The sequence below is a fragment of the Canis lupus genome, chromosome 7 (genome assembly GCF_003254725.2).
Source record: "Canis lupus dingo isolate Sandy chromosome 7, ASM325472v2, whole genome shotgun sequence".
Classification (NCBI taxonomy): Eukaryota; Metazoa; Chordata; class Mammalia; order Carnivora; family Canidae; genus Canis; species Canis lupus.
Window position 1 is genome coordinate 8,423,884 of NC_064249.1, and position 13,244 is coordinate 8,437,127.

The 13,244-nt window shown below is 37.1% G+C and overlaps 1 protein-coding gene and 1 non-coding gene across 6 annotated transcripts in view; both read left to right on the forward strand.

Moving 5' to 3' along the window:
• The window catches only part of SYT14 (synaptotagmin 14), a 210,706-nt gene that overhangs the window by 161,247 nt on the left and 36,215 nt on the right, over positions 1 to 13,244 (forward strand). The window lies entirely within an intron of this gene.
• On the forward strand, positions 7,030 to 7,173 carry LOC112649003 (U4 spliceosomal RNA). Its single transcript, XR_003129435.1, has one exon. It is a non-coding gene; the product is annotated as a U4 spliceosomal RNA (small nuclear RNA).

Below are 13,244 nucleotides of genomic sequence, written 5' to 3' on the forward strand. Positions count from 1 at the left end.
CTAAGTACTTTATTGTTTTTGATGATATTGTAAATAGGATCTATATATTTATTTCTTTTTCAGAAAATGTATTCTTAATGTATAGAAAAAGTCAATTTACAGAGTAGAAGAAAATTTTCCCAACACATATGTCTGACAGAAGACCTGTATCAAATATGCAAAGAACTTGAGGTGTCTGGGTGGCTCAGTCAGTTAGGCATCCAAATCTTGATTTCAGCTTAGGTCATGATCTCAGGGCTCTACACTGGGCATGGAGCCTTCTTGGGATTCTTTCTCTCTAAAAGATTTTTTTTTTAAAGAATATATAAGGAGCTCTTAAAAAAACAATAATAAAATGATAAATATGATAATTCATAAAATAGGCATAAAATTTGAGCACATAAAAAAAAAATTTGAGCACATAGTTCTCTAAGGAAAGTATGCAAATGACCTACAAACATATGAAAAAAATTGCATCATTAACCATCTTGGAAAATGTAAACTAAAACCACAAAGAGATATTATTACACAATCACTGGAATGTCTAAAATTTTAAAAACTAACAATTAAAAATACTAACAATAACAAAATTTTTAAAATTCTGTGTTGCTGGGGCTGTGGAGTACCTGGAACTCTCATACACTGTTGGTGGGAATGTAAAATAGTACAATCACTTAATTTCTTTTTAAACTTACCCTTATCATGTATCCTAGAAGTTCCTAGGTATGTATCCAAGAGAAATGAAAAAATTTCATTAAAGATTTGTATCTGATTTTTATTAGCCAAGAATTAGGAACATTCTGGGTACCCATCAACAGATGAATAAACAAACTGTTGACTAGTCATACTGTGAAATACAAAACAATAATAAAAATTAATGAGCACTGATAACAACAATACAGTTGGATACCGGAAACATGCTGAGCAAAAGAAGGCAGATACCCAAATGTATATACCATATGACTTCATTTATATGAAGTTAAAGAAAAGTAAAACCAGTTAATAGTGACAGAAATCAGATTGGTGGTTGCCTGGGTTGGGTGGGAGAGTTGATTGGGAAGAAGCACTTTCTGATGACTTAAGTGTTCTATATATTGATTGGGAGGTGGTTACACAAAAATGTATACATTCATAAAAATTTATTGAACTTGTGCACTTAAAATTGCTACACTAATATCATTAAATGTAAATTATTCTCCAAAAAGGTTGATTTTTAAAAATAAAAAAAATATGTAGGAAGAAAAAAATAGCACAAAAGAGGGGCACTGGGGTGGCTCAGTTGGTTAAGCATCCAACTCTTGATTTTGGCTCAGGTCATGACCTCAGAGTTGTGAGACTGAGCCTGGCATCAGGCTCTGCACTAAGCATGGAGCCTGCTTAAGATTCTCTCTCCCTCCCCCTCTCCCTCTGCCCCTCATTCCCTCTCTCTCTCTCTCTCTCTCTCTAAAAAAGAAAGAAAAGCACAAAAGAATATGACGTCTCAGTAATAACATTATGTGTAAATGGACTAAGTGCTCTAAAGATTCTCATATGAATTTTTAAAAACTGTATGTTATTTCAAAGAAAGATATTTAAAACGTAAATGTACTATTAACTATAAAGGGGCTAAGAATTTGACCTACTTCTAGCTGACAAATGAGCCCGCCACATCTTAGTGGAGGCCAGCAGTAGAGGACTTAATTATTCTTGACATAGTAAGCAGCATTAGCATCAGCAGGTTTGCATCAGTTCCCCAGATTCCATAGGGGCAATGCACATAGACCTGCATGGTTGCCTGCCTGTGAGGTTGGATAAGGGGGACCCTCTACTCCACATATTCAGGAGTCCATTTTTCTGTCATGATGTTGCTCTGCCACCTATCCCCTAGGACAGAGGTCCCTAATTTTTTTTCTGTAAAGGGCTAAAAAGTAAATACTTTAGGCTTAGCCAGTGACATATGGTCTCTGACATATTCTTCATCCTTTTTTTTTTTTTAAACAACCTTCAAAAACTGTGAAGTCTATCCTTAGCTTCCAGGCCATAGAAAACAGGCCACAGACCAGATTTGGCCCACAAACTGTACTTTACCAACTCTTACTGTAGGGCATTGTCATTATGTGATTGTTCAAAGCTTGATCTCCATCGCATCTGGGTTCCAAGTGATGGGAGAAAGGAAAAGAAGATAGGCAGGAGGCTTGCCCAGTGTCTTAAGGTTCAGGCCTATGTCTTTTCTGTTTACATTTCATTTTCAGTCACATGTCCATACCTGACTCCAAAAGATACTGAAAAACGTAGAAGCCATGTGCCCAGAAGGAAGTGGAAGATAGATTTTTGTTCAGGATTAGCAGTCCTTGTCACAACTAGAAAGAGGAATAGAAAAAGAAGAAAAGAAAGAAGAAAGAAGAAAGAAAGAAAGAAAGAAAGAAAGAAAGAAAGAAAGAAAGAAAGAAAGAAAGAAGAAAGAAAGAAAAAAGGAAGGAGAGAAAGAAAGAAAGAAAGAAAGAAAGAAAGAAAGAAAGAAAGAAAGAAAGGAAGAAGGAAGGAAGAAAGAAAAGAAGGAAGGAAGAAAGAAAAGAAGGAAGGAAGGAAAAGAAAAGAAAGAAAAAGAGAAGGAAGGGAGGGAGGGAGGGAGAGAAAAAAGAAAAAATAAGGTGCTCAGGTGGCTCAGTCAGTTAAGCATCGGCCTTTGGCTCAGGTCATGATCCCAGAGTCCTGGGATCAAGCCCTATATCGGGTCCCTGCTCAGAGAAGAGTCTTCTTCTCCTTCTCCCTCTGCCCCTACCCCTGCTTGTGCTGTCTCTCTCAAATAAAAATAAAAATCTTAGAAAACAAACAAAATGAGAGGGTAGTATCACAGAAACCAAGGATTGGGTTTCAAACAGAAAGTAATTGACTGTATTGAATATTAATTACTACATGGTTAACTAAGATGACTCTAACACCAATTAGATTTAACATGGTCTCATTAGGTGATCATAATGAGAGTAGTATCGGTGGAGCAGTGGGAGCACGATGAGCTCAGGAGTGAGTGGGAGCTGAGTAAATGATTCTAAGGCAGTCGAACTCTTTAATGAGGGCTGGCACTGAATGGGGAAAACATAGAAGAGAAAGGGGGAAAGAGAATAGAGTTATCTGGAAGAAGGTTTGGTATCTAAAAAAAAGTTTTTTAAAAATATGAGTGAGACTTAAGCATGTTTAAATATGGATGGGAAGAATCCAGTGAAGAGAGATATTTAGGATATGAGAGAAATAGAGATATGCAGTATTCTTAGCAAAGTTTGAGGACTTTGTGGAGAAATTGGTCTGAAATAGGGATACTTTCTCTTACAACAATGGTAAGAAAGAAGAAGATCTAGATGTAACAAAGTTTATAGATATTTTGGCAGAAAATTGAGAAAGATTACACGGCATGTGTGTGTGTCTGTGTGTCCATCTGCGTGTGTAGAAGGAGGTAAAAATGAGGAAGGAGAAAAGAAATGGGGTCAGGTGATTTTAGGAAAATAGGAGATTTAGAATCATTGAGAAAATGGAAAAAATAAATTTACTAGAGAAGCATAATAAGATTATAAATATAACCAGATGATGGCCCAGACAAGGTGACAGTCCACTCCATTGTGTGATCATCCCCCCAGTACAGTGAAGGAATTGTCAAATTCATCCAAGGTTAGCATTTTGCTAGCCAGGCAAGTGTGTTGACTAATTAGAGAGCAAGCATGTTTAAGGCAAGAGAATGATTGAAATGATGAATCTTGGACTAGAAAATTGATGGGGGAGGAAGTAAGGGCAGAAAGGGGCTGATGAACAGAAACTATGGTGGCAGGAGACTAGAGGTCTAGTCATAGTCATGTTGCGAGAGGAGTCGAGTGATAAGATCACATGGATAAGAACTTGTGCTTCATTAGCACCTGGGATTTTTACTTAGTAATTTTGGTGAAGACCTAGCCACAGCCTCCGATGATCCTGAGATCCAATAAATAATGACACTAGAAGGCAGAAATCATTAAAAATGAAAAAATCAAATAACTTAGTGCCCAGGATTCATGTAGAAATGTAATGCACTTGAAGTCCGAGAGAGGTGGGGTAAAGGGGCAGTCTGTGAGCCAGGTGAAAATCCTCAGTAACTGAGCAGGCCTTACAAGACAATTGCTAGTTGAAGACACCACCTAAGGGGAAAGGATGGCGCCGTCAGATGGCAGGAGCTTCTCAGATTGAAACCTGTTGTACGTGAGTGATTCACGGATCCTGGAACAACTTAACAATTTATGAAAATATATTTGTGTCAAGACGCCTGGATGGCTCAGTCAGTTGAGCATCCAGCTCTTGGTTTTGGCTCGGGTGGTGATCTCAGGGTCCTGGGATCAAGCCCCACATCAGGCTCAATGCTCAGTGGGGAGTCTGCTTGGGATTCTCTCTCTCTCCCTCTGCCCTTCCTGAGCTTGTGCATGCTTGCTCGTTCTTTCTCTCTCTCTCAAATAAATAAATAAATCCAAATAAATAAATGAAATTTGTGTGTTATGGGCAGACTTGAGGGGACTTTATCCTGTGGCATAATTTTTACCAGCCCCCACTGAAAGCCATCTCAAATAATAACAGGAACTCTCAGAAGGAATAGGCTGTGGGCCTCACGATTGAGAGGGAAATCCTCAGGCCACAACCTCCAGCCACTGTGTGTTGCTTTCTTGATGAGCTGTTGGTACTGCCCCTGCCAACGTCTCCATCCCCATCTCACCAGTGCCTGTCCCCAACAGTTGCTGCCCATCTTCTCTAGTGGAATTGTTGGGACCTCATGGCTCTTACCAGTTGTGGAGGGAAAAACTATTAGAATGAAGCCAGATTATAGAGATCCTTGCAAACCAGACTGGGGAATATAAACTTGGTCGTGAGAAGGACTATGATACTAAGAATCCTGAATTCAGAATCCTGAACCTCAGTTCATTTTCTGTAGGATAACTGGATATAAAACTTTGAGACTTTAAATATTTAGCCTGACTTACTTCATCTCTAAGATAAGCATAGTTAGGTAAAATAGGTGGATTTGAGCCATGTTCTACAGAAATACTTTTTGGATTCTTGAAGTTTCCTATAACTTCCTTTTTGAAAGTGGGGCTGCCTGGGTGGCCTCAGTCAGTTGAGCATCCAGCTTTTGGTTTTGACTCAGCTCTTGAGCTCAGGGTCCTGAGATGGAGCCCCATGTCGGGCTCAGTGGGGTGTTTACTGAGATTCATAAAACTTTTAAAAACAAATTTCTTTTAAAATGAGAGTATAATTTAAGATTGTAAAAATCAGTACAAATACATGCTATCTACTCAGTTTTAATTCAGTGGAAGCTATTAACATGTTAACCCACACTATGTACTTTTTCTTCCCTGTAGACTTATTAATCAAGCTGCCATTATCTCTCTATATTTGAAATTCTTGTAATTCTGTCCTTGCTTAGGAGCATTATAGCTTGGTATTGATGTACTGGTTAATTTGGTCCAATCCATGTCTGCCCATAACAATTTTACTAAGGTGATGCATTACAGTCAATACTAGTGAGTGCTTTTGCTGTGACCTAGTAATAGATTGTTTCAATGAGTTGTGTGAATTCAGGGTAATACATTCTTTAAGATGTGCGTAATTGCTAGATACCATTAGAGACTAAACTTGAAAAGTTTCTTTAATTTTCCATTGCTTTATCTTTCCAGTTTTATCCATCAGTTAAACAGATTAATATTCTGACATTGCAAGGCATGGTAATTCACAATTTATCAGGACTTTATTAATATTGTACATAAAATAAAACAGCAAACACTAGATGCCAACCTAATCCATAGCTGCACTGTTGCCCACAACCTTACTATCAAGCTCTGTTTTTAACCAAATGGCCTGTTATAAGTTAGAACTTGATAAGTGCATTGAATATAACACTACACCTGTTTCATGGTTGAACTTGAAGTAAGATTTTATGATTTTCAAAGGCGACCATTAGTAAAATATTTGAAAATCACTAGATTAAATTTATTTGAGACCCCTTCTAAAATTATATCATGCTGATATATGGAGCCCTTAAATAATTTTTCATAACAACTATATTGAGATATAAATCATATACCATGAAATTCACCCTTTTAAAGTATACAAATCACATGTATAGAATATTCACAGAGAGATGCAACATCACCACTATCTAATTCTGTATCATTTTTATCATCCAAAAAGAAAATCCTAGCATCACCTGCATGGCTCTGTTGGTTAGGCATCTGCCTTCAGCTTGGGTCATGATCCCAGGGTCCTGGGATCCAGACCCGTGTTGGGCTCCTTGCTCAGTGAGGCGTCTGCTTCTCCCTCTCCTCCCTGCTCCTGCTCCCTCTCTTGCTATCTGTCTCTCTCTCTCAAAAAAATAAATAAATAAATAAATAAATAAATAAATAAATAAATAAATAAATAAATAAAATTTAAAACAAAACAAAAAAACAAAAGGAAAATCCTGTACCCATTAACAATCACAGCCCTTAGCAACCAGCTAATCTGCCCTCTGTCTGTATAGAGTTTTGCCTCTTCTGGACATTTTATATGAATGGAATCATACAATATATGGTCTCTTGTGTCTGGCTTCTTTCACTTAACGTGATGTTTTCAAAGTTCATTCATGTTTCAGCATGTGTCCACACTTCCCTGCTTATTTTAGGGTTAATAATATTGCTCCATGTTATGAATATGCATCATTGTTTTTATTTCTCTTAAGTATACACCTAGTTCTGGAATTGCTGGCAATTCAATGCTTAACATTTTTAGAAATTGCCAGTTTTTCAGAGTGGCTGCACTGTTTTACTATCCCACCAACAATGTATAAGAGTTCCAATTTCTCCACATTCTCTCCAACACTTCTTATTGTAGGAGTGTGTGTGTGTGTGTGTGTGTGTGTGTGTGGACAATAATATACATATTAGCCATCCTAGTGGGTGTAAAGTAGTATCTCACTGTGGTTTTGATTTTTATCTCCCTCCTAAAGATGTTGAGTTTCTTTTCGTGTGCTTTAAGGCCATTCATATGCCCTCTAGGAGAAATTTCATTAAAATCCTTTGTCCAAGCTTTGCGCAGTGGCAGTATCGTAGCCAATGAGGTTTATCCGAGGCGTGACTATTGCTAATTAAAATCCTTTGTCCACTTTTAAATTGGCTTATTTATCTCATTATTATTGAGATGAAAGCATTCTTTATATATCCTGAGAAACAAGCCCTTTATCAGAAAAATGATTTGAAAATATTTTTTCCCATTCTTGTTTTTTCCCCATTCTATGTGTTGTCCCTTTACTTTCTTGATGATGTGCCATGAAGCACAAAGTTTTTAATTTTCAGAAAATCCAATTTATTTGTCCTCTTGTTGTATGTGTGTTTAGTGTCATAGCTATGAAATCATTGCATAATCTGAGGTCATGAAGATTTACTCCTATGTTTTCTTTTAAGGATTTTATAGTTTTAGCTTTTAAATTTTGGTCTATGATTCATTTTTAGTTAATTATTTTATATGGTGTAAAGTAGGAGTTCAAATTAATTCTTTTGCATGTGAGATTTCCAGTTGTCCCAATACCGTTTGTTGAAAAGATTACTTTTTTTTTTCATTTAATTGTGTTGGCACTCTTAAAAAAAAATTAACCACAAATGTAAATTTTTATTTCTGAACTCTCATTTATATTCCACTGATCTGTATGTCTGCCCTATGCCAGTACCACACTGTCTTGATTGCTGTAGCTTTGTACTAAGTTTAAAATTGGAAATGTGAGTCCTTCCAACTTTGCTCTTCTTTTTCAAGATTGTTTTTAGTTGAGTCCCTTGCTACACATGAATTTTAGAATTGGCATCTCCATTTCTGCAAAAAATACCATTGGAATTTTGATAAAGACTGCATTGAATCTATTGATTGCTCTGGGAAGTGTTAATGTCTTGTTAGGTCTTCCAGAGGCGCTTCACTGGCTCAGTTGGTAAAGCCTGTAACTCTTGAGCTTGGGGTTATGAGTTCAAGCCCCATGTTGGCTGTAGAGATTACTTTAAAAATTAATTAATTAATTTTTAAAAAGTGGAATTCATAACTTAAAAAATAATAGTAAAAAACCTTTCAAAACATTAATAGGAAATGATATTTCATTTATTTAAGTTGTCTCTAATTTCTTTTTTTAAAATATCTTGTTGCTTTCAGTGTATAAAACTTAACACTTCTTTTGTTAAATTTATTCCTAAGAATTTTATTCTCGTCGATGCTATGGTGAATGGAATTGCTTCTTACTATTGTTTTCAGATTGTTCATTGCTGGTGTATAAAAATACAATTTGTTTTTGTATATTGATCACATATCTGCAACCTTGCCTAATACATTCATCAGTTCTAATAGGGTTTGTTGTTTGTTTGTGTTTTGGTGTATGCTAGGATTTACTATATACAAGACCATGTCATTTATGAATAGAGATAATTTTACTCCCCGCCCCCAGTATGAATGCCTTGACAGAGACTGCCTACTTGAACAAATTTTAATCAGGCTCCCCTGAGCCCTCTTTTTGACGAGGCCTCAACTTGATGGTTGTCCTGTCTTTGACCAGCCCACCTTTCATAGCTGATCAAGTTTCTCATCCTCACCTTGGTGTAATAGTTCTTGACGTGCCTTCAGTAAAAATGCTGTTAGGTCAGTTTTTCCCATCCTTGTGATGTCTGAAAATTTTCATTCACTGATCCCCTCATTCTCTTCATTGGCTATAAATCCCCACATGCCTCTGCTGTATTTGGAGTTGAACTTTCTCCCCAGTTGCAATAATCTTGACACTTATTTTGGTAGTCCTGAAGACAGGTTTACTTCATTTTATTACACTGCACTTAATTTTGCTTTGCAGATACTGCATTTCTTACAGATTGAAAGTTTGTGGCAACCCTGCATCATCTATTGGCACCATTTTTTTCAACAGCATTTGCTCACTTTATGTCTCTGTGCACATTTTGGTATTCTCATGGTATTTCACACTTTTTGGTTTTCATTGTATTTGTTACACTGATCTGTGACCAGCAACCTTTGATGTTACTACTGTAATTATCTTGGAGTGCTTGCTACAAACCACACCCATTTAAGCCCACACACTTAATTGATAAATGTTGTGTGTGTTCTGATTGTGCCACCAATCAGCTCTTCCCCGATCTCTCCCCTCCCCTTCCTATTCCGTATGACACAACAATATTGAAATTAGGGCAATTAATAACCCTGCAATGGCCTCTCGGTGTTCAAGTGAAAGGAAAAATTGCACATCTCTCATTTTTTTAATTTAAATTTTAGGTAGTTAATATACAGTACAATATTGATTGCATGTCTCTCATTTTAAATCAAAAGCTAGAAATGAATAAGCTCGGTGAGGAAAGCATGTCAAAGGCTGAGAGCTAGGCCTCTTGCACTAAATAGCCAAGTTGTGAGTTCAAAGGAAAAGTTCTTGAAATTAAATGTGCTGCTCCAGTGAATACATGAATTATAGTAAGAAAGTGAAACAGCCTTATTGTTAATATGGAGAAAGTTTGAGTGGTCCAGGTGGAGGATCAAACCAGCCACAACCTTCCCTTAAGCCAAAGCCTAATCCACAGCTAAATGCTAAGTCTCTTCAATTCTGTGGAGGCTGAGAGGTAAGGAACCTGCAGAAGAAAAGTTTGAAGCTAGCAGAGATTGGTTCACGAGGTTTAAGGAAAGAAATTGCCTCCATAACAGAAAAGTGGAAGGTGAATCAGCAAGTGCTGATCTAGAAGCTGCAGCAAGTCGTCCACATCTAGCTAAGATAATTAATGAAGGTAACCACACTAAACATCAGATTTTTAATGTAAATAAAACAGCCTTGTACTGTAGGAAGATGCCATTTGGACTTGAATAGCTAGAAAGGAGAAGTCAGTGCCTGACTTCAAAGCTTCAAACTACGGGCTGGCGCTCCTGTTAGGGGCTAATGCAGCCGAAGCCACTGCTCACTCACCATTCTGAAAACCCTACGGCCCTAAAAAATTATGCTAAATCTACACTGCCTCTGCTGTATAAATGGAACAACAAAGCCTCGATGACAGCACATCTGTTTACAACGGTTTACCAAATATTTTAAGCCCACTGTTGAGACTTACTGCTCAGGAAAAAAGACTCCTTTCAAAATATTACCATTTGTTCATAGTGCACCTGGTCACTCAAGAGCCCTGGTGGAGATGTACTGTTAGATTAATCTTGTTTTCACGCCTGCTAACACAGCATCCATTCTGCAGCCCAGGGATCAAGGAATTGTTTTGACTCCAGGCCTTATTTTTTGAGACATACGTTTCATAAGGCTAGGGCTGTCACACAGTGATCCCTCTGGTGGATCTGGGCAAAACAAGGTTAAAACCTGGAAAAGAGTCGTCCTTCTAGGTGCCATTAAGAACACTTGGGATTCATGGGAGGAGGTCCAAATATCAACATTAAGGGGAGTTTGGAAAAAGTAGCTTCTGACCCTCATGGATGACTATGATGGGTTCAAGACTTCCATGCAGGAAATAAGTGCAGATGGGAAGGAATAGCAAAGAGAACTAGAATTAGAAGTAGAGCCGGAAGCCACAACTGATCACTGCAATCTCACGATAAAACTTGAATATTTGAGGAGATGCTTCTTATGGAGAAACAAAGAAGATGGTTTCTTGGAATCTACTCCTGGCGAAGACGCTGTGAAGGTTGTCGAAATGACAACCAGGGATTTAGAATATTACACAAATGTATTGATAAAACAGCAACAGGGTTTCAGAGGATTGACATCCAATTTTGAAAGCAGTTCTACTGTGGGTAAAATGCTGTCAAACAGCATCACATGCTACAGAGAAATCAGTTATGAAAATCAGTTCTGAAAGGAAGAGTCAGTGATGCTGCAAACTTCATGGTCTTATTTTAAGAAGTTGCCAGAGCCACCCCAGTCTTTGGCAACCACCACCCAGTCACTCAGCAGCCATCGACAAAAAGATTATCACTCTTTGAAAGTTCAAATAATAGTATTTTTTAGCAACAAAGTATTTTTTTAGTTGAGATACATACATTATTTTCTTAGAAATAATGCTGTTGCACACTTAATGGACTACAATATAGGGTGAACATAACTTGTACATGCATTGGGAAGCCAAAAAATTCATTTGCCTTTATTGTGATACTAGCTTTATTGCTGTAGTCCGGAACCTAGCCTGCAATATCTACAAGATATACTTATAAAGGCTTCTTTGCTGTGTTAACAGGTGTTGGAATAATTTTTAACAGCACTTTATTTGTCTTACTAATTGTCCTGACTAGATACTCCAGTACAATACTGAATTGAAGTGGTGAGAATAGACATTTTTATCTTATTTCTGTTCTTAGGGAGAAAGCATTCAATCTTTGACCACTAGGTATGATGTTAGTCAGCTGTAGGTTTTTTGAGAAAGTTTCCTTGTATTCCTAGTTTGTTGAGTGTTATTATCATGAAAGGGTGTTGGGTTTTGCCAGATGCCTGGTCTGCTTTTATTGAGATGATCATGTGGTTTTTGTCCTTTATTCTGTTATTATGACATTTTTCATTGGCTGATTTTCCTATGTTAAGCAACTTTACATTCGTAGAATAACTCTCAGTTATGATGTATAATCCTTTTTATATGTTGCTAGATTTAGTTTGAACATATTTTATTGAGGATTTTTGAGATATAAGAGATACATATCCATAGTTTTGTTTACTTGTGATGTCTATTCCTGGGTTTGGTATTATTACTGGTCTCAAGCAATAAACTGGGGAGTGTTACCTCCTTTTCTATTATTTGGCAAAGTTTTTAAACATTTGGCAGTGTATTGGTTTGCTAAGGCTGCTATACCAAAGTACCACAAACATGGTGCCGTAAAACAACAGAACTTTATTCTTTCATTGTTCTGGAGGCCAGAAGTTCAAGTCCAAGATGTTGTCAGGGTGGGTTCCTCCTAAGAGCCCTAAGGGAGAATTTGTTCCATGCTTTTCTCCTGGTTTCTGGTTATGGCCACTGTCTTTAGCATTCCTGGGCCTGAAATAGTTGCATCAGCCCAGAATCCACCTCCATCTTCACATGGTGTTCTCCCTGTGGGTCTTTGTGCCTCTCTTTGTCTTCTTGTAAGGACACCGCTCATACTGGAGTAGGGATCCATACTATACTGCAGTATGGCCTCCTCTTGACTTACATCTTAGGAAACCCTCAGAGTCCCTGTTTCCAGATAACTTGACATTTAAGTAACAAGCATTAAGGTTTGAACATTATATGTAGGGGGCACATTCAACCCACAACAGATAGAATTTACCAGTGGGCTTTCCTTTGTCGGAAGTTACTAATTCAGTCTTTACCTGTTATAGGTACAGATTTTCTGTTTCTTCTTGAGCCAGTGTTAGTAGTTTATGTCTGTGTGGGAATTTTTTCCATTTCATTTAGATTATCTAACTTGTTTAATTGTAGGAAATGTTTTCTTAAAGTCTTTTTTACTTCTGGAAGTTCAGTAGTGATGACCCCTCTTTTATCTTTTTAGTAATTTGAGTGCTCTTTTTCCTTGATCGTACTAGTTAAAGGCTTGTCAATTTTGTTGATCTCTTCAAATGATAACTTTTTGGTTAATTTTCTTTGTTGTTTTTCACATCTTTATAATCCCCCTCATTTTCCTTGCTTTAAGTTTAGTTTGCTCTTTTCTAGTTTTGTAAGGTAGAAAGTTAGGCAGTTGATTTGAGATATTTCTTCTTCTTAAAAACAGAATTTCCCTCTACACTAGCTTTCACTTCATCCCATACAATTTGATATGGTGTGTTTTTGCTTTTATTCCAATTTTTTCCTAATTTCCTGTGATTTCATCTTTGGCCTATTGGTTATTTAGGATTGTGTTGTTTAAATTGCACATATTTGTGAATTTCCAAAATGTGTTTACGTTAATGATTTATAATTTAATTCCTTTGTGGTTCAAGAACATAATTTGTGTGATTTTAGGGTTTAAAATTTTTTTTAAGATTTTATTTATTTATTCATGAGAGACAGAGAGAGAGAGAGGCAGAGACAGAAGCAGAGGGAGAAGCAGGCTCCATGCTGGGAGCCTGATGTGAGACTCATCCTGGGACTCCAGGGTCATGCCCTGAGCTGATGGCAGACACTTAACCACTGAGCCACCCAGGTGTTCCAGTTTTTAAAAAAAATTATTGAGACTTCTTTTTAGTCTAACATATGTTCTATCCATAAAGAATTGTTCCATGTGCACTTGAAAAGAATGTTCATTCTGCTCCTGTTGGTTAGAGTATCACATAGATA